The sequence below is a fragment of the Ursus arctos genome, unplaced genomic scaffold, assembly GCF_023065955.2.
Source record: "Ursus arctos isolate Adak ecotype North America unplaced genomic scaffold, UrsArc2.0 scaffold_1, whole genome shotgun sequence".
NCBI classification, from domain to species: domain Eukaryota; kingdom Metazoa; phylum Chordata; class Mammalia; order Carnivora; family Ursidae; genus Ursus; species Ursus arctos.
Window position 1 is genome coordinate 44,263,336 of NW_026622763.1, and position 21,560 is coordinate 44,284,895.

The 21,560-nt window shown below is 39.9% G+C and overlaps 1 protein-coding gene and 1 long non-coding RNA gene across 4 annotated transcripts in view; one reads left to right on the forward strand and one right to left on the reverse strand.

Moving 5' to 3' along the window:
- FIGN (fidgetin, microtubule severing factor) overlaps nt 1–21,560 on the reverse strand; it is a 122,046-nt gene that overhangs the window by 49,908 nt on the left and 50,578 nt on the right. The gene's annotated exons all lie outside the window — the stretch shown is intronic.
- LOC130544751 (uncharacterized) lies at nt 3,397–11,558 on the forward strand. Its single transcript, XR_008961295.1, has 2 exons — nt 3,397–7,366; nt 8,059–11,558. It is a non-coding gene; the product is annotated as an uncharacterized LOC130544751 (long non-coding RNA).

Here is a 21,560-nt window from a genome sequence, read left to right on the forward strand (position 1 = left end):
TTATAGGCATCCTTCCAAAACAGTCTCAGTTTCTACCCATTTTATCTATACGAGCAGCCTGTAGTAAAACCTCATTCCTTTTCCTGTTTTCCTGTGCTTAAGCCAGCTCTAAGTCCATCTGGAGGCCAAATAGATTCCACCCGAGTTCATAAAATAGAGCTGTTCCAGCAAAGCTTTACCCAGTCTTTAATCTTTAGGAAAGTTTAACTGTTACCCCAGGTTTAAAAATTAAGCTGTGCGAGTCACACTGTAACCACAAAGATGAAACAGGCAACAGATTTCTTTTCGGATGAGTTTGCTCTTTCGTAGTTAGTTCGGCAAACCAGTGACGCGAGCTCTGACGTTGCGTCACGCCCGCCCCTCGGCCGGGCAGGTGTTTACACGCAGGTACCCTGGAAGTCAATGGAAAACAGCTCCCCAGTCTAAGCTGACTGCCTCCTGCGTGGAACTCTTTCCACAACAGCCTGGCAACATGAACTGTAGTTTTGTATAGTAATTCAGAAGATAACTGATTATTTGCCAGTAGTCTGTTTTGGAGTTGCCACTTATTTTTTTCATCCACTCCAGGGACACACTTCCAATTTCACAGTCTTTTGCACATTGTGGACAGTGGCGTTTAATTTCTTAAAGGAAAGCACACATTCTGTTTCTATTACAGTTAGACTTGTGGCTCTCGAAGGGAGCGGGGAACCTGATATCCATGGGGAAAATGTCCAGGTTCACGTCTGCACACTCACACCAGCCCTGGTGTTGTGGCTTCTGAGCTGGGCAGGGGATTAAGAAAGAGCCTCTCTTCATGTAAGAAAAGACACCTTTGTATCTCCCAGTCTTAGGTGTTCTGTCTGCCGGGTGGTAAACATTCCTGAAGATACCATTCTTTAATTGTTTATGGATTACTTCCCTTTATTTTGCTGTTAAAATAAGAGTTTCTAGCAGAGTTAAGGAAAATCTTGTCAGGAAACAGTTGTTTTCCTCCTGCAGACTAACATTCCTGCAGGCAATGCAGCAAATTAACCAATATAAATGTTTCCTTCAAAACACAGAAATCTTTTATCTATTTAGGAACAGATCACACAATATAACATGCTGCACTATTTCTATTAAGCCCAAAGATGACAAAAAATTGAAAAGAATAAATCCATTATAAAGAATTCATATCTGCTGCTTTGTGAGCAATCCATAATACATCGTATTGTGCAAACTATAGGAGATGATGACCTAACAATACAGAATGTAGAGAGGGCTTTTGACAACAGAAAAGCATAAGAGAGAGTATCATTTAATGGAGAGAGAAAAAAAAATGATCCTGGATTCTTTTTCCTCCTTTATTTGTTGTATCACTTTGTAAAACCTCTCTATGCCTTGCTCTCTTCATCAGAAAAATGAGACCTATGGTTTTATTTTTATAAAGTGCTTTAAGATTTAGGAGCACCCAGAATGCATTATAGGATGAAAGTCACCATGGTACATGTCACATGACTGTAGCAGAAAAGGATCTAGGGACCAAAAGCAAAACATGAATCAGCAATGAACACTCATTTTGTTTGTTTAAAACCCCAGGATGTGCAAATATATGTCAGAACTGAGGCTGACCCTCTTCCTTTACAATCACACATTACTCTATCTGGGTCTGGTTTTAGTAGAAAGTCGAGTAAAAAGAATATGAACGCAGGAAGGAGTAAAGGGCAGGGTCTCTCGAAAGCAAACCCCAAGTTACTAGACGTGTCGCCAAGGGCTACACGAACTCACGCTGAAGCCCTTGAAGGGCCAGAGATGGACACCGGTGCACGTCCCTCTGCTCCCATCCTCAGCATATTCCTGTTCCAAAAAAGGACGAATCAACAAAAAAGGAGCTGTATCTTCCAAATGTCCAAAGTTATATGGGCTTTTAGGACCACAGGAGAGTCAGAATTGGGGATACTGTGGATCCTTACATTGAGAAGTAGGTCAAGATGGCGTACTAGAAATCTGGAGTTCTAGGTTTCCATGCTGATCCCAACATACACTCACTACAACGAACCAAATTCTGTGCTCCTCTGTTTTCTGAGCGGACCTCAAGGGTGGGAAGGGGGCGGGGGGGTACTTGGTTTAAAATGCTCTCCTTCTAAGACCTAGTATTCTATTATTCTTTGAGTGCATGGATAATGACTGAAGAACTGGAATATATGTTCTAGTAGGAAAGGTTTAAAGTCGTAAGGTAACTTTCTCTTGGAAATAATATCCCGGTATCAGAATGACAGAAGTGAGGAGACAAAAGCAGAGAAATCACACAATCACATGCTCAGCTGGTGGCAAAATCAGGACTCGACTTTGAGATCTGAACATAAAGGCTGATATTTTTTTACGCTACAGTGGATTTCCTGTAAATTCTCCAACTTGAGAAGTCTAAAACTAAACTCATTTTAAAAGGGGGGGAGGGGCAAGCACAGTTACTCTTTCTGTCTATAGATACATAGACAGGTAGAGAGATATATAATAGATATCTATGTCCATATGTCTAGATAGATTTATATAACATATAATCACTCAATATACATATTGTATTTATCAAATGAATACTATTCCCATATAAACCTGTTCTCCTTTTGTACCCTCTGTTTTTGGGTGGTGTCACCCCAGAGGCCTAGCATCCAGAGATAGAAACCCCAGCGTCGGGCGCCTGGGTGGCTCAGTCGTTAAGCATCCGCCTTTGGCTCAGGGCATGATCCCAGGGTCCTGGGATCGAGCCCCACATCGGGCTCCTCTGCTAGGAGCCTGCTTCTTCCTCTCCCACTCCCCCTGCTTGTGTTCCCTCTCTCAATGGCTGTCTCTCTCTCTGTCATATAAATAAATAAAATCTTTAAAAAAAAGAAAAAAAAAAAAAGAAATCCCAGCGTCATCCTCTCTCCTCATTTCCACTATGCACCACTTTGCATTCCACAGACTACCAAATACAACAGACTTTACCTTTGACTTCTTTCTCCATTTCTGTATTCTTCTTCCCCAACAGGTTTGCCTCATTCAAGCCGGCATCTGCTGCCTCACCCATGCCCTCCTAACTCGTCTCCTTGCCTCTAAATCCCTCTGCCATACTATAGCTTTAAAAACAAATTCTAAAATTAAAATGTAAACATATTTCTTACTGCCTTAAAAACTGTCAAAATTCATTAGTTTACCCACAGGATGAAGTCTAACCTTTCTAATAGGAAAAACCAGGCCCTTGCAGCCCATGGCCTGCCTTCCCAGCTTGATTCCCTCCATTCTCCATGCACACTTCATGCTTCAACAAGAACAAATGCTCGCAGATATTCCCCAGATTCAGTGTACCACTGTGCCTTGGCATATGCTAGTACCTCAGTCTGGAAATCCCTATTCTTTTCCCATTGCTTATGTGAAAACTCTCATTTCATCTTTTTTTTTTTTCTTTTTAAGATTTCAGAGAGAGAGAATAAGCAGGACAGGCAGAGGGGGAGGGAGAGAGAACCTCAAGCAGACTTCTTGCTGAGCACAGAACCCAAGGTGGGGCTCGATCCAGGACCCTGAGATCATAATCTGAGCTGAAACCAAGAGTCGGGTGCTTAACCGACTGAGCCACCCAGGTGCCACGCCTCCCCCCCCATTTCATTTTTTAAAACCCAAACAAATCATCCCTCTACTGGGATTCCTCCAACTCCACGCTTGCCCTTAGAGTTAACCATATCCTGTTCTAAGCTGCTTCTGTATTTTGGACAAGCTTCCACTGTTTAGTTCTTTATGGCTATACTGTAATTGTTTATTTGTACAGCTCACTCCCTCACTAAACCATGAAACCAGTGAGGCCAAGCAGGCATCTCTATACCCTTAGCACAGTGCGTGGACCGCGGATGACCCTCCATAGGTGTTTATGACTATGCATGAACGACCAAACAAGCAAACATTCATTCACTCAACAACCATTTCACTAAATGGCTCACGAACATCAGGGAAAGAGACAGAAATGCCACAAATAGCAAATAAGAAAAGTCTCTGATGGAGATAAGAACTATTCAGATAATTAAACTCGTAGAATAGAATAGAAGACAACTGGGTGTCTACATTGGTTCTCATGGTCAGGAGAAACTTCTTCTAATTCTGAATGACAAGAACTGTCTCATATATTTTGCCAAGACAACAGCCATTGTCCTGTTGGATTAGCAGCGGCTCGAACTGAGGGGAAGAGCATGATCAAGGCTAATTCAGAGGGTTCTGGTTTTAGCAAGCAAGTGAATAGTAAATCTATATACTCTGATCATGAATTATTGGGAGGAGTGCAAGTCTGGAGGGAGAGAACTATAAGCTACCCTTTTGGCTTCTTCGATTCATAGATGCCTTGAAGTCAAGGTGTCCAGGAAGCAGTTAGATACAGGGTTCTGGTGTTTTAGGGTATTGCGACCACAGAGAAAAAGTTGAGAACCATTTGCTCCCCCTACAAAAGGGTAAAGACATCATGGAACTGGATGGAATCACCCAGAAAGAGTGTGTAGATTAAAAAGAAGGGCCAGGCCCTGGGAAACAATCTGACATTCAGAGTTCAAACAGAAGAACTAGGAAAGGATAATGAGAAGGACGTACTACTAAGCTAGGAGGAAAAGTAGGAGGTCATGGTCAACAGGAGAAGAAAGTGGATGGAGGAGGCAGCGGTCAACTTTGTTGAACTTTGCTGAAAGATCCAGTAAGATAAAGTGCTCAGTTAGTAACATTTAAATACGCTGGTCCCCTAGATGAACACTCTGAGAAGAAAGAGGGGAATGGTGCCTAATTCACGTGGAATCCATAAGAAATAAGAAGTTATCACACGGTAATAATAAAAACCATTTTTTTCTCTATCCCCAGTTAAAGCAAAGCTTAAAATGGGTCAAACTTTCTTTTTTAAGATTTTATTTATTTATTTGACACAGAGAGAGAGAGTGCACAAGCAAGGGGAGTGGGAGAGGGAGAAGCAGGCTACGGGGAGCCTGATATGGGGCTCGATCTGAGGACCCTGAGATCATGACCTGAGCCCAAGGCAGATGCTTAACCGACTGAGCCACCCAGGCACCCCTAAAATGGGTTAAACTTAGGTGAGATTTAGGATCGATTTCGGGAAGAATTTCCTAGTAGCGTAGTTAATGGAAAAATAAAAAATAAAAAAAAAGAACATTTTATCACATATTTAAAGAAAAGGAAAGACACTCATCCAGTTGAGTATTAATCAATTTCAAGACTTTTTTGTTTATGTATATTTTCTAAACTGAAAAAAAATAGTTGGTCAAAATCTCTCAAAATCTGTCATTTTTCTCACATTTTAGGGTACATTCTCTTATAAATCTATACCCTAATAACAACTAAACATACACTTCAGCCTCTAGAAGCCAAGAACTAAGGGCAAGGTATTTGACTTCATACATACTATTGTATGAATGGATCTCTAATTATTATAACTTATTTATGGGTTAGAAAGAAAATCCATTTTAAAATTTGTAGATTGAAGATAAATTGAAATGGCACATTCTCCAGTGAAGCTGTCAGTCACAGCAAAGCTGAATAAGACAATTTCCTTTTACAAATTCTACATCTCAAGCTATTCTTGTGGCTGTCTTCCAAAGAGATGGCCAAGATTTCACGATTCCGAATCTGCTGAGCAAACTCCCAAAGAAACAAAACTAATGTACATCAAGGTGTTAGCCTCTACTCCCCTAGTGGCAGGACTGTTCTTTATTCTCTTCTAATTGCAGGGGACATCTATGATTACACATGGTTATCCTTACCACATGGACATGTGTGATTTAAGAAGTTAACAAATTCTCACTCAAAACCTACTAGTGGTTACTGAAGTACTGATGCTTTTCCAGGGAGCAAAGGGTGTTCTGACATTTTGTGCATTAATGGAATAGTGAAGTAAAAGCAGGAATGACTATCACAAGACCTGTTCTCTTTTGTTGTATAGAAAATATATGCAGAAAGGTAATTCTGATGGACAGGAAAGCTTAGCTTGAGCAAAACGAGAGCGATCTGCTTGGCTGCACCACAATAATTTTATAATTATCTTAAAATAAATGTGATCTCTTTTAAATTTTAGCTGCTACAAAGCATTATGTCAAATATTAAAATGATGCAATGTTAATACCACAGCACACGCCATGGCTGGTAACGCTGGGTTAGAATCATCGAGTAAGACAGCTTTTTAAAATGGTCTTGAACACTCAGAATCAAATAAAACAAAAGAAACCCATAAAAACAAGTACCTTAATGGCACAAAATAACTACCTAATTATAGTTACTAGTAGATATATAGTGCAATGATAACGCAATGTGTATTCATCTTTTATGAATGGAGCACTGTAAGCAGCTTAATACCTTCCTCAAAACATACCAAGCACTTGAGATATACGCAAAATACAGTCAAACAAATTTGGCAAAGAGAAAAGACTTTTCGCCTTTGTGACAAGAGGGTCTTCTGTAGTTCTGTTTATTTTTGGAAAATCTTTTTTAAAGAAAGCTATTGGTTTATTTTAGGAATGCAGTTAGCTCATCCATAAGACTTAACCAACCGTAACGTCATGATCAGACTGGAATATGAACCACGATAGAACATGATGCTGATCCACCTGGCACAACCTGGCCAACAGTATTTGACAGGAGATTGCACCAGCCTGTGACCGTCTGGAGATGTGGTGTGCCCGTCCTCTGTGCTGGAGGTGCGACACCTCGACCCCAGTAACTGCCATCGTCATCTTTCTACACCGTAGCAACTGGCAAATATTCCTTGTGTAGCACAGGTGGGGAGCACAGTTTATGAACGGAAGGTGGAAAAAAAAATAGCACAGACAAGAGGGACTTAACCTCCCAAGTATGCCGACCATGTCAGGAGGTTGAGGTGCTCACGCATGTTGGAGGCTTCATGTATGAGACAGGGAGTGCTCTCAGACGGGTTATGTGCCAGAGACAACGACGAATACGACATGCAGGAAAGGAACTGACGGCCATGCCAACACATCCTCAAGAAGCATTTAGCGGGAGAGGGATGCATATTCGGAACTCAGAGCCCGAGACGGTCATAGCTCCTGACAAACTGCCCTACGGTTTACCTCAGCATCTAAGAACAGACTGGTAGATTTCGTCATTGACACCTGTCTGTGACCGGTCAACATATCGGCAACTGAAAAGTAACTGCCAAAGTTGGCCATGGAAAGTAACCAAGAGTCAAAAGTTCACTTCTCTAGCTTTGTGTTTTTTTTGTTTGTTTGTTTTTTAATATCTTTTTAGAACCGGGAGAATTTTTACTATATTTTAAGCACCAGTCCGTGTGGTTAAGTACTATATAACATCAAAGGACTACAGCTTCTGATTCACCTTAGAAAGCATGAGCTGCTCTGAAGCTACGAAATAGGTGAGTGTTACCATGACAAGGATATGAGATATGCACATAATAATTCTGAAGTGTTCTTCATTACTTCTCTCAGATAAATTTAGTGTAGTTTCTTCATAACTCTGAGTCACTGGCCAACTCATTACAATAATATAATCGATATATTATCAAGACAGAAATATCCTGGCAATATGGCAAGTCTCTAGAAATGCCAGTTTCTAAATTAATGTCGAAGTATTACACATGTGACATAAATGGCTAACAAAGGGACGCCAAATCATCCCTGTTGTTGAGATAATTGTTTTACTTTGAAGTTCTGTAAGATGTATTGTGTTAGCTCCCAGGTCAGAGCTATCTCTCTCTCTTCTTTTTTTCTTCACTCTTCAATCATGACGTAGAATTAAAAAATTATTTGACAATGAGATAACTGAAGTTATTTCGGTGGTTCGATGTAGCAAGTTTTTTTCTTTTTTTATTCTACTTGATTGGTTTTGTTAAAGAGAATCCTTGATCTGCTCGCCAAGATTTGTTATGAAAATTCTGCATATCTTATGGTACTGTGATAACCTTTAGAAAGCTAAGATACTAACGGATGAGCTTGGTGTACGTGTTTATAGAAAAATCTCCCCTCTGAAGAATCTGTGAGAGAAGCTTTAATGCCTTAGTTCTATTTTCTTTCTTCCTTTTTTTAATTATTTTATCTTTTTAAAGAGATTTTACGTAAGTAATCTCTACACCTCCTGCGAGGCTGAACTTACAACCCCGAGATCAAGAGTCACACACTCGGCCTACTGAGCCAGCCGGTGCCCCACCTTAATTATATTTTCAGGTATATGTTTTATGTCACCTTCAATTGCTTCTAAAGGGATTCAAGACAGTGTCTTACACACATTAGGTGCTTCACAAATATTTGAAGATGATGACTGATTTACTGAAGAAGCTTCCTTACATGACCTCATGGAAATTCAAGGAAAAGTCCTCTATGGAAACACAAAGTGCTGTAGCTATTATTTTGTTGCCATGCTTCTGCCAGACAGCGTAATAATACAGCAAAAACAATAACAACAGCAACAAAAGCACAATGATAATGTTTACAGTTCAGTTCAAACTCTCCCATTGTTCATAGAGTCAAATAATTATACATTTTGTCTCTTGGGAGCAGACTCTTCCGTTCAGTATCTTTTTTGCAACCAGCCACATATTTTGGGGATACCATAACTTGTTTTATAATCTGGTTTATCCTCTTCCACTGTGCACATTTCCTTGGATATGAGATTTATTCTGCCTTAATTTCTGTAAGCTGCCATTTCTGTATCTTTCCAAGGAGGAAAGAGATATAGCAAAATATAATAGGAAACCACAAAGTTACATTTTATATTGTTGATTTGTTTTTAATACCAATGTACAACTGGTTAGAATTTCTGGCTAGAAAATAAATATAAGTATGTGTGTGAGGACAGGAAGTAAGTCGCAAAGGACAAGGAAAGATTATTAAAAACAAAGTGATGTCCCTTAGTTAGAAGGAATGCAGGTGGGTAGTGGTAGAATTAACTTGCCCCAAACGTGGAGCCATGGGGCTGGATCGGCAGCGTAAACAAACACCTACCTTGGGGTGTGGGATTCATTTACGGATTTCTTCAAATGGAAATGTACTTGTTGTGAGACACTGGGTCCCCAAGGAGACAGAGCTAGAGAAACAGACTTCATCTCTGCTGTTTCCTGTAGTAAGTTGAATCTGACAGCTGACTCTCCTCTGGACAAGGAGAATTTTTAAGCCAAGATTATAAACATAGTCCATTCTTCTGTCTTCATCTTATCCTAGATGGTGCCTTCCCCGAGATCTCAGTGCACGAGCTCAAGTTCAGTGAACTCCCTGAGATCACTATGCATTTCCCAAGAAGAGAAGTTCAGAAATTACTCTGCCAATTACATGCACTGGTTTCATGAAAGCCTTCATTTAATTGCCAGGGATTTATAGAAGACCGAGTAACAAAGCCACACCGTGCCGTAACTTACCCTAGCCTGCACAGAGGAAACTAAAACTCGGGTAGGTTAAAATTAGATGCTCGCTGGGGCAGGGATGGTATCTGTTTTGTTCTTTATTTTTATTTTTCTGGCCCCGCCCAGCGTAGAGTAGTGGCAATTCAGCCCAGAAGCTAAGAGCTTGGAGTCTGGAGTCAGATAGACCTGGTTTGGAGCACAAGTTCCTGGCTCTACCAATTACTTGGAGAATGCCCATGAAAAGGTTCCTCCCTCATATCTGAGCCTCGGTTTCTTCACCTGTTAAAATGGAGATAATAATAATAGTATCTATCTTATAAATTGTTGGATAATTAAATGAAGTAATACATGTACTATGATCAAAAAGTGTCTGCTACATAGCTAGCATTTAATAGATTAATATATTATGGTAGCATTCTCATCATTCCCGTCTGGCATAGAGGAGGAACGGGATATGACAGGGAATGAACGGATGGACGCAGCTCTTCGGCAGGCAACTGGAACCCTGATTTTCTCCCCTCCCTCCCAGGTCCTGCCTCCCTTCAAGTGTCCTGTACATGTAAGTGGAAGTGTCCTACTAAGATCAGAGAATTTTGTTTTACTAACTCAAATTCAGTATCTCCTGCAGGCAGGTGGGAAAGAGGAACTTTTCAATCTTATGTTTTGTACCCGCTGAGGGTATTATTTTTCAGTCGTTGCTTGCTTTTTTTTAAAACACAGATGAGCTGAGCTTTTCTAATGTAGAAATTTATTACTGAGGTAATGCCCCATTTCATGACTTCTCCAGTACTTCTAGCATTCAAGAAATGCTATTGCTGAGATCCCTGGGCTGCGGAGTTCATATGGAGAGGAATCTCAATAAAGACAATTCTGATCCAAGGCTGTGTTCGCTCTTGCACTGCCAGTTGTATTACCTGTCTTTCAGAAGAGGCACTGAACTCAAAATGGCAAATTTAACCTAGAATTCAGGTGACGTAAACAATTGTTTAATTTTACAAAACTGAAACGATGTCAGGACTGTGATAAAAATATTTTGAAAATACTCAAAAGTTGAAGATAATTGAATCGAATTTTTTTTTTCGTATAAGCAAACTTCGAAGTAGAATCGAGGAATTCTATAGAAAACTAAGTCTAAGAAAATTGTAATGCGGTTCTTTGGATTTCCTCAGTGCCTTCTTTCAAAGAGTTGCATGACCATCACGTGTATATAACATCCCTGACAAAAAATAAGGACTGGGACCTTTTTTTTTTTTTTTTTTTTTTTTTTTAATATAGATAAAAAAGCTGAGGCCCTGAGTATTTAAATGGCTTTTGAGAAGTACAGACTTAGCTTGGGGAAGAAGAGTTGAGTAATTTCAGTCCTGGTTGAAATCCACTTGAGTGGTGGTTGAAATTCACTACTTCTGATGGATCCAGAGCAGCTTCTGAAAATGACCCTTTAGGAAAACTGTAACACATGTTCACCTCAGAGTCTTATGTACATGAGTGTTCTTAGATTAAATCTTAGAAAATTATATTAAACCAGGGCAATGAGGTTTTTTTTTCATGCTACATTTGGGTTAACCATAGTCTCTTCTTACTGATCCAAAGGAACTGAAGTAATATTAATAGAAATAGATATAATAGGGCCTAGAGAAACCCCAATGTCCGTTTTTGTTTTTACTCTTTCAGTGTCCCTTGTTTCCAATTGCTCTGTTTGAACTGAGAGAGTATGTTTGTGTTCGTTCTTGTTGTGTAAGATCTGACACATATTTTCATACAGTAGGAGCAGTAACAGTTGGAAGATGTGACATCATGCACATAAGAGCTGTGGGCCTAACTACCTATAAATCTATGAAGTCTTACAATAGACCAGTGATTTTCAAAATGTAGTCCCTGGAACAGCAGCAACAGCATCAAAGAGGAACTTGTTAGAAATGCAGCTTAGAGAGCCCTACCCATGATCTACTAAATCCAAAGTTCTAGGTGGGGCCTAGCAGTCTGTATTTGAACAAGCCTTCTGGGTCATTCTGATACGGGCAAAGTCTCGTGAAACACTGACCCAGACTCAGAGCTCCTTGATGCAGGTATTTTCCTATTTGCATGCCACACACCTGCTTCTAGAACCACTCTTTTTCTACTTGCCACGAACTATGCTTGAATGTTTTACTTTTTTAATTTTTTTTTTTTTTTTGCTCACCCAGTTCAGCCTCATGGTCTCAATATGGAACCACTGCCTTTTATCTATGGTAGGAGGCAAGATGGGCAAGAGACATTCATATACAAATACTCATCTGTGTGTAAATTATTGTTTTTAGAGTGAGTATCTAATAGCAGGAAAACACATGACTGACGCTGACTGTAAAATGTTTCAGGTGAGACTATTCAATGATGCTGAAAATCTACCTAAATAAAGGGACTACACTACACACAATTGTAACTCCCAAATTTGAGTGCAGTTCACAAAATGTCTCCTGTCTCCTCTAAGAACCCAGCCTTCTTGCCCATGGACTCTGCCCTGTAAGCCCCAACCGATATTTCTAAGTTTCATTTAATGTTATGGTCTTGCAGAACCCTTTTTTAACTTAAAAGAAAAGTTACATCCCTTATATTTTGAAGGGAGAAGGAATACAAATCACCAAAGCAATACTTCTGGCCAGGATTTTGAATTCTGCAGAGCACTTTGTAATCCGACAAACATATGACACTTTGAATTTCCATCTCAGATTTCAAAGAAATGGGCATCTTTTTTATCTTCTTTTCATTTGTGTTACCCTAATATCATCTCCATGTTTGTTTCTTTGAGTCTTGACCCAAAAGAATACCTGGGTTCTGCCTTCACTTTCACAGGCTCAGAACTCTGATATATATAAAAAAATATTTTAAAATATTCATTTGAGGGCCCTTTTGCCAAAATGCCTCAGTAGCAACAAAATTTTGTCCTGTGAACCATACACCTGTGGGGGGGGGGCGGTGGTTGGAGCAGTGGAGTGTTTAGTACAAAATGAAAGAATAGCAACAGACATGGGGCGCCTGGGTGGCACAGCGGTTAAGCATCTGCCTTTGGCTCAGGGCGTGATCCCAGGGTTATGGGATCGAGCCCCACATCAGGCTCCTCCGCTATGAGCCTGCTTCTTCCTCTCCCACTCCCCCTGCTTGTGTTCCCTCTCTCGCTGGCTGTCTCTATCTCTGTCAAATAAATAAATAAAGTCTTTAAAAAAAAAAAAGAATATCAACAGACATGGTCTACAAACTTACAATGCCTTCAACATTCATCTGCAAATGCATTAGAAATGGATACTGGAAATTTATACCAGATTGGAATCAAACTGAATCTGTAGATACACCATGCCGAAGAGAGCATGGGAAATTTATACCAGAGAACACATATGAATTTGTCTTTTTGTTTGTTTTTAAATTCATTATATAAGGTTTCTTAAACTTGAGTAATATATAAACTCATTTTCAAAGGAAAAATTATTTTGAAACTAACATGGGTTACAAACCCGGTGCCACTTGGAGAGACATTGACTTAAAAAATTAAGTTTCTTCTATAAAAAAATGTTTTTCAATTGAAATGGTCACTATCAAAGAAAATTTTATGTTTATTCCTATAAAGCATTGTTCACTGTATCATTAAAATGAAAATATAAAATTACAGATTCTCATGGATTCCAGTAATACACAAATGGACAAGAGTCTGTGCACCCAGACTGATAGCTTTATACTAACCCATGCCATCCCTCCAGGCCCCGCAAAACATCTAGAGTAAAAGTGAAAAATGTGACCAAGATTATTGTAAAGTCATAAGTGCTACTCTGTATCAGTTACTAGAAAATTTGATAATTATTTCAGTTTACATTTTGAAGACAAGTATCACCTCCATGCTTACACTTGTTTTAAAAAGTGAACATCCAATTTTATTTATACAGATAGCCAAACTTGTATATTAGCTTGAAATATATTTACCATAACTTGAGGTCATGCTTTCGAGAGCCCTCAGCCTGAAATATCCAAGATATTCCAGTTTAGAGGATAGTCAGAAATGGAAATTCCATAGGTTAAAATACAAAAAAGAATTTACACTCAAAATATTTGTACAATAAAATATTTATAAAGACAGTATCTCATAACATTTACATGGCCAAGGGAAATTATATTTTAATGGAAGGAGGGCAGGATGGCTTTCAGATTCTTAAAGTATTACCCACCCCGCTTGTATGCTAAACTTTGTCGGTAGCACTAATATCCTTGTTGACTCTCGCAGCGCTACTGTAGGCCAAACAATCTGTCTCAAGAAAACTGTGAACCATCAAGTTAGAAGGATGGGTATAGCTTTGCCAATATCTTATCTGAAAGCTTATTCCCTGCATGGAATAGGAAAGAAAAGATGTGAACTAAAAAACTTTAATGTTTTGTTCAAAGTTTTGTTTGGGTTTCTGTGAATTCCCAAGTAAGAGATGCAACTAGTAAACATAACTGCATATATAACATCCAAAGCCAAATATGAATAATTTTACCTCAAATTACTTAACTCCAATGACTCCTGAATTAGCATAGAAGTTAGTGCTGACCAATAAAATTCTCTGTGATTCATGGGAATGGTCTATATTTGTACAGTCCAATATGGCAGCCACTACCCACATGTATCCTTTGAACACTTGAAATATGACTAGAGCAAATGAGGAACTGAATCTTCATTTTATTTTCCTGGTTAGAACTTAGATTTGAATAGCCACATGGGACTAGTGGCTACTACATGGGAGACTGCAGGAGATAATCCTTTTAAAATACCGTTTTTCACATTTGCCTTTACTTTTACCAGACTATTTCGATAGTAAATCAGCTTTTTATAGAAAAATTATTCTTTCTAAACTAAATTCTCTCTGTTTAAATTTCAAGTCTGTTTCCTCTTGTTTTGTCTTCTATTTAGTGACATATTTGTGAAAGCCTTTCATAAAATTAGAAACAATTTTCAGAACCACAAAACACTGTTCTCTTTGTTAAGCCAGATAAGTTTAACTCGCTTAGACATTTTATCTTCCCTCATCTTCTTTTACTTTTCCTGGTCCTTCCTACACTCATTTTTCTAGATATGTGAAGCCAAAATAAGATGCAGCATATACTGAATAAGGCAATGGGCTTGTGTGGAGCAGTCGGGAGGGGAAGGAGAAGTGGCTGACGTTTTTAGAATAGTTAGATTTAGAGAAAAGTTGCAGAGATAGTGCCGAGTTCCTGTATACCTCACACCCAGTTTCCTGTATTGTTAGCATCGTAACATTAGTTTAGTTTGGTACATTTGTCACAACCAGTGAACCAATACTGATACTCTGGTATCAACTAAAGTACATATTTTATTCAAATTTCCTTAGTTTTTACCCAACGTCCCTATCTATCCCATCCAAAATACCATATTGCTTTTAGTCATCATGTCTTTTTCAGCTCCTCTAGACTATTAGAGCTTTCCACACTTTCTTGTTAACTGAGTTTTCATTAAAATCGCTGTGATTGAGTAAATTTGTGATTGAGTTGCTAATAGTCAAGGAAATAAGAACAAAATTAGTTTTAAGACCAAAGAGAGTACTTCGCCAAAAAGTCTGGTGGGCACGCTTGGACAGAGACCTTTACAAGCAACACCAGTCCCCCTGGTGACCATGGAAGATATCCTTGGGATACTCTCGTAAAAGCAACTAAATCATGGCTAACTACCAAAGGGTGCTAACCACTCCCTAGTAAGTGGGAATGAACCCAACAATTAAGACAGCCACAAAATGTTATGTCTAGTTCATTGACAACATCATGTGAGATTCAAGATACCTTACAGTTTTACCCCTACTCACCCTCTACCCACCCCTCCACCCCCCAAAATACATGGCCTGTCATTTTAACATGTAAAGAAATTGAATTTGTCTGGAATAATTTGTTCTTCAAAAATCGGTCTGTGGTTACTCAGTAATTTGTGTTAGTCTGTACCATTACAAATGCAATTGAGTAATTGAGTTAGTGTAATTCTTATACATTGAAGTTGAAAATTGAGCATTTGTAGAACTTTGGGTAACTCTTACCATATACATGACAAAGAGAGAAGATACTGTAATGGAAAGGGGGAGAAATGCCTTTCAAATTCTTATGAATTTGAAGACCCCTGTGCGTTCTACAAAATCAGTAACTGGCTTCTGGATAAAGACTGGAGCTGGAAAAGAATCTCAGGATGTATATTCCTGAGCTAACTTGTAGCTTCTGCTTTTTAAAGTGTGCCAGCTTTAGTCTAACCGATTCCCTTCTGACAACAGCCTGACTTTCTATCCTCTTTTTATGATTGTTTTGTCTTTTGAAACCAACATTTCTGTGTTACTGGGTGTGTCTGTGAGGAGCAGGGATGTTTACAGCCTCAAGTTTCCCTTGGTTCCTCGCTTTCACCGCACATAATTTTAGGCTATTTCCTCACCCCTCTTAAAATGCTCCTTTGCTTCAGTTTCGCAGACCTGTCCTTAACAAAAGACGGTATTTGTCCTCTATCATCCGCCTTGATTTCTATATTCACTGAAAGTTCCAGTGTGCCATTGTTGTTGGTGGTGTTTTTTTTTTTTTTTAAGATTTTATTCATTTATGAGAGAGAGAGAGAGAGCACAAGCTGGGGAAGGGGCAGAGGGAGAGGAAGGACCAGACTGCCCACTGAGCAAGGGAGCTCAATGGGGGGCTGGATCCCAGGACCCCGGGATCATGACCTGAGCTGAAGGCAGACACTTAACCAACTGAGCCACGGAGGCGCCCGCCATTGTTGTTGATGTTTTTCAACAACTTATATTTAAGAGACTCTGAATTTATAAAACTTAAAAACAAGTCATCACGCATATTGTCTGCTACCTGCCCTTCATTTGACAAAGTAAAAATCTGAGGCCGGATACTTACAAAAGGTCACAAAGTTTGTCAGCAGAAGAGTGAATTCCAGATCCTAGGTCACCTAAGTCTAAGGTCTAGAGCATGGAGTGATTCCACTACACTGCATGGCCTCTTCGTCTCATCAGAAGCAAGTTTCCCCAGAGGGAATTAGTTCATAAAGTTCCAAGAGCACTTTTCTAAAATGCTGTGATTTTGAGACCCAGTGTGGACTCCGTAGGCATAAAAATAAAGTAGTAGAGAGTGCGCCTATCCAAATGTATATGTCCAAAATTAAGGTGGAAGAGTGTCCTTCCACATACCATCTAGATCCATTTTGTCCCTCTACCCAGTCTTTCCAGACCAATTCTCAGAAAATCCAACCTCTGCTGAGGGTCTTGCTACCTGCATTTTTTACTTGTGGTAAAGGCGCCACACACCAAGCCCGAAGCTTCCTGTCCGCGCTGCCACCAGCTGCCTCTGGCCTCCCTTTCTGAGGCGCTCTCCATGCCTCTTAGCAGCCGGCAGCAAGGCCGGGGAGAACAGTCAGGGGAGCAGGCTGATCACCGCCACAAGCTCAACCTCAACCCGCCATCACTCCCCACACCGCACGCATGGACCTTGACTTGTTCTTCTAGTATGGCATTCTCTTCTGTGCTCGCAGGCCTGTGCACGTTCTGCTCCTTCGCACTTCCACCTTACACCCTGTTACTTAGCACCTGCCTACATGTTCTTCCAAATCCAGATAAACCACCAGCTCTCCGTGCTTTCTCCAACTTCCCCTCCCTGGGGTGAGATGCACCCTCTTTTGGTGCCCATCGCCCATTGCAACTCTATCACGGAACTTGCCGTATTGTAGAATAAAACCATGCCTAGCTAGATGTCTCCCTAGCTAGACTTTGAATCCCTAGCAGCAAAACACATCCTTATTAGGTCTGGTATCCTCAGCAGACTGCCTAACATAGAACAGGTCGTAAGTGTGATGGGATACTTGGAATACCCACCACGCGTCGGGCACTATGCTAAAGGTGTTCATAGAATTGTGTATTTTTCACAATGACCTTAAGCAATGGTGCTGTTACTATGATCACTTTACAGGTTATAAAACTGAGATCCAGAGAAATTAAATAACTTGCCCATGTTCAAACATCACTTAAGCTTAGGAACTCAAATAGAAGTCTAACTCTAAGTCCATACTCTTAAGTATTTTGTTACCTTCCTGAGGGGGGTCACTAAACAGCTGTTGAGTAAGTAAATGGAAAGAATGCTATATTAAAGCAGATGATACCAAGAATTCTGAGTGCTTGAGCCACTTGTTGTGGAATCTTAGTGTATACACTAGAATATTCTTCTAAGGAAGAAGATGGACATTTAGCGGGAAGGTCATAAAGTTTCTAAGGGACACGACGTGCATTTGAATACATTTTCCAGGGAAAATGACTGAATCACTTTTCCTACTGGCTTATGAAGAACTCTGTGGAGAATGCTAGAATGACCGCTGTGAAGAAAAGGGCCTGAAACCAATCCAGGAACACTCTTTTCTTCAAAAGAAAATTCCAACTGATCCAGCCAGGAAATGTGGCTTTGAACAGAGAATGCAACTGTGACTTGGCTCATGCTGGACTGGACATTTCCCCAGTGTCTTTCCCATGAAGCTGCAGTTTGGCCTTGCTTTTAGGGGCTAGTATGCTAAGTGACTGAGACTGTGAGTACTCAGAGACCTCAAGAAAAAAAAAAAAAAATCTGGCAGACAACAAATTATTTAATCTGCTTTCTTTTCCTGTTGCAATCTTTTGCTTTAAAAAAAAAAAGGTCAAAATGAAAAGAATGTGAGTTTCTTTTAATGGGAAAGGCATTTCATGGACATAAAAAATCCATTTGTTTAATTCCTTAATAAAAGGGCATTGCTTTTACGGAGTAAAAATTCAAAGTTCATATTTTAGGATATTTGATTCTCATGTGTTTTCATTACTATTAGCAGGAGCATAAAAACTACACTGTAGCTTCAGGGCAGTCCAGAAATCCAACTCAACAAGTATGTTTTAAGCTTTGTCTACGCCAGAAGCGGTGTAAAGGGTGTATGGCAAGGTCCTGTACTTCAAGGCACGGGCATACAATCTCGTTACGGAGGAGAGAGACATCCAGAAAATAATTAGAGAACAAGGCAGTAGTATAAAGGGCTAAAATATAATCCGGTAAATTACCTTTGCAGTCCCAAGTGTTGGGACAGATTTTGAGGCAGAAGTAGGAGGAGATATACCTTGACAGACTGCTTTTCTAGGTGAGAAGGAGATTTTGAAAAGAAAAAAGAAGAAGTGTTCTTTTTATGGTAACCACATGAACAGAAACAGAAAAGCACAAACCAGCATTCATTCAAGTGTTCATTCAACAAATATTTGCTGAACACCTGTATGTATAAGGTGCTATGTCAAGAGCTAGCATGACATTTCTTCTGATTTTTCAGAGAAAGTAAAGAGATCACACTAGCAGGGACAAAGGGCAGATTTTAGCTCTATGACTTGGGATGAGTCACTTAACCTCCTGAGCCTTAGTTTCCTCCCTTGTGAAATGAACGGATCAGCCACCAGTGGTTTTCAGAGTTGGTTGTTGTTGTTGTTGTTGTTGTTTTCCTTTTAGCAATGACACTCTTTTTGGTGATAATCAAATCTTAGGCACAACCCAAATATATTAAGGAACCCAAATGGACCTGCTTTGGCTGAAATAAGAGGTAGGGACTGGGGCAAAAGAGAGCCCAGACATGCCCACTGCTGCCATCTCCCTCTCCACCCCCCCCCCCAGTGCCTGCCTTTCCCAAGGCTCCTCCGAAGAACCCCAGGATTCCAGGGGACATCATTCTAAAACAGCTCATCTTCCTCATCCCCCAGTTCCATCCCCAAAATAAAGTGTTGCAACAGGAAACATAAGCAATCAGGAGATCCATTTTTCAAAAAGAGTTTGGTTTATAAAGGATCCTGGATTTGAGGTGCCAAAGCAGTGTCAGTTCTTCAGTGACATGACAGAATTCTTGTGTGAAAGACTGTTGTTTGAAAGAGCCTGGTAATACCATTTAGGAGGGACTGAAAGAAGAAAACTAGATATTTAGCTATAAAGGTCTTGGCTAGACTAGCATTACTAGGGATGGTAAGGGTCAAACCAATACAGCGAAGGGAGAACCTGCAGAACTTGGTAAGATTAAAGAGGGAGGAAGGAGACAAGGGAGTCAAAAATAGCATTCCAGTTACTAAATCCAATACGGTACTACAGGTGGATATGGGGAAGTGGGTCTCAAATTTGGTGTACATTGGAATTGCCTGGGAAGCTTTAAAAAACACTGGTAACTGCTTCTCACCCCCCAGAGATTCCTAATTAATTGGTTAGGGGTACAGTCTGGGCACTGGGATTTTAAAGTTCCCCAGGTAATGCTACTGTGCAACCAAGGTTGAGAACCACAAAGTCAGAAGGACAGGGAGATAGGACAGGCCTGGAGAATATGCCTCAATGAACTAGACTGCTGTATTTGTGATCCAGCTAATTCTGTTATTAAAGTTGATTTTTCAACTTCTTTGCCTAATATTAAATACTAACCATATAACTACAGAGTTATATGTAATAGCATTATTTCCCATATTATCCTGTCAACATCTCTTTGTATTTCCAAGGCCACCGGTCTCTGTTCTTCCGGTTAAAAATCAATGAGAAAAATCTCCACTAACAAGACATGTGTGTGTCTCTGTGTAAATGCTATCACTTCAGAGTAGTACCTTACAACAGATTGCTATTACAGGAGCATAGTGATGCTTATCCAAAAATTGCCTTTCTTTCACACACACACACACACACAGAATGCAGAGACTTATAAACAGCATATTATTCAGGGATTCTTATCCTGAATTTCTATGTCGTCTCTATGAAGGTATTACTAAAACTCAAGGGTAGTTCAGCATTTACTTTGCATAAACATAGTAAAAGTAAGATAAATGAAATTTTATGTCACAGCAATCCCTAATATTTGCCAAGCCTTTTTGAGTTCTTAAAACCCTTCTACAAACATCAGCCAGGTGGATCCTAACAATCTGTTATTGAATCATGACTGAGACTGTAATTTTCTTTTTTCTAGATGGGGAAACGGAGGCCCAGAAGTTAGGTAACAAGCCCAAGCGCCAGGGATAGAATTTAACCCATTAACCTCAGGTCTTTCCTTTCCTAGTTTAGTTCTCTGTAGTTTCTCACGAGTAAATGGTCTCGTTATCAGGTGTATGCCCCCAACCTAGCCTCTAAGAGGGACAGGTTCATGCTTATCCACTCAAAGTGATCTCTCTGTCTTCCACGTCCTGAACGGCTTTATTGGCACAATCCAAAAAAAATATTATTTTCTAGTTTTATTAGAGCTAGGAAATGCTTATTTTCATTATTGAACTGTAAACTTCTGGAAAGGTGCAGCCAACGTTCCAGAGCTAAGATTATAAGAGTCGTGTTTCCTATCCCCAAAGGACCTAACACACTTTCGAATACTTAACCAGGTATGGGAATATACTCTCTCATTGCTATACTCTGTCTTAACACAATTTGTTAGACTTGTAGTTCAGAATCAGAAATATCTTTTTTTCAAATTAATTTATACTCTTTGTCCCACCCTCTTGTGACGCACACAGAGTCCATCTACCATTTTCTATATGGTAAACGGCTCTTCGGATAAGGAAAAACTATTACCATGTCTTTCCTGAAATCTGTCTTCCTATTGCCAAGCCCAATTTTCCCAGTTTCTTCAACAATGTAAAGTGGCAGAGGTTTTTCAGATCATTTACTTTCTTTGACAACATCCTCTGGATAAAATTCATGTTTGTCACTGGCATTCCAGGACTAAAACCAAGAATTCAAGCGTGACGTGATCTGTGTGGAGCTCAGAGAAGCTACCACCTCCCTTGGTAAGGACCCATGATTTCGACGGAGGCTGTATTGGCTCTCACAGCCATCACAGCACATCCACTGGACGGCTGAGCCTGCTTTTCTTCTAGGTCAATATTCCTGATCTAGCAGTATCATCATCTGAAGTGAAAGAATACTTCAGTTTGTATATCTGAGCCCTTCCAGTGGGTTTTCCTAAGACATGAAATACAATGCTACAGAACAGATAACTAACCGGGAAGCCAAACCAGGCTATGCCCAGACAGTCTGGGTTTGCATTATGACCGTTACAGAGAACTTCACCCCCCCTCCCAGCAGGGGGGTTGCAGAACTGCATTCAAGACATGTGGCATAAACCATAAACTACCAAATGAAAATCATCATAGAACATATGAAGAAGACAATACTGCTTTCTTTTTGAGCAGCTTTGTAGAAGAAAAAAAAAAGTGCA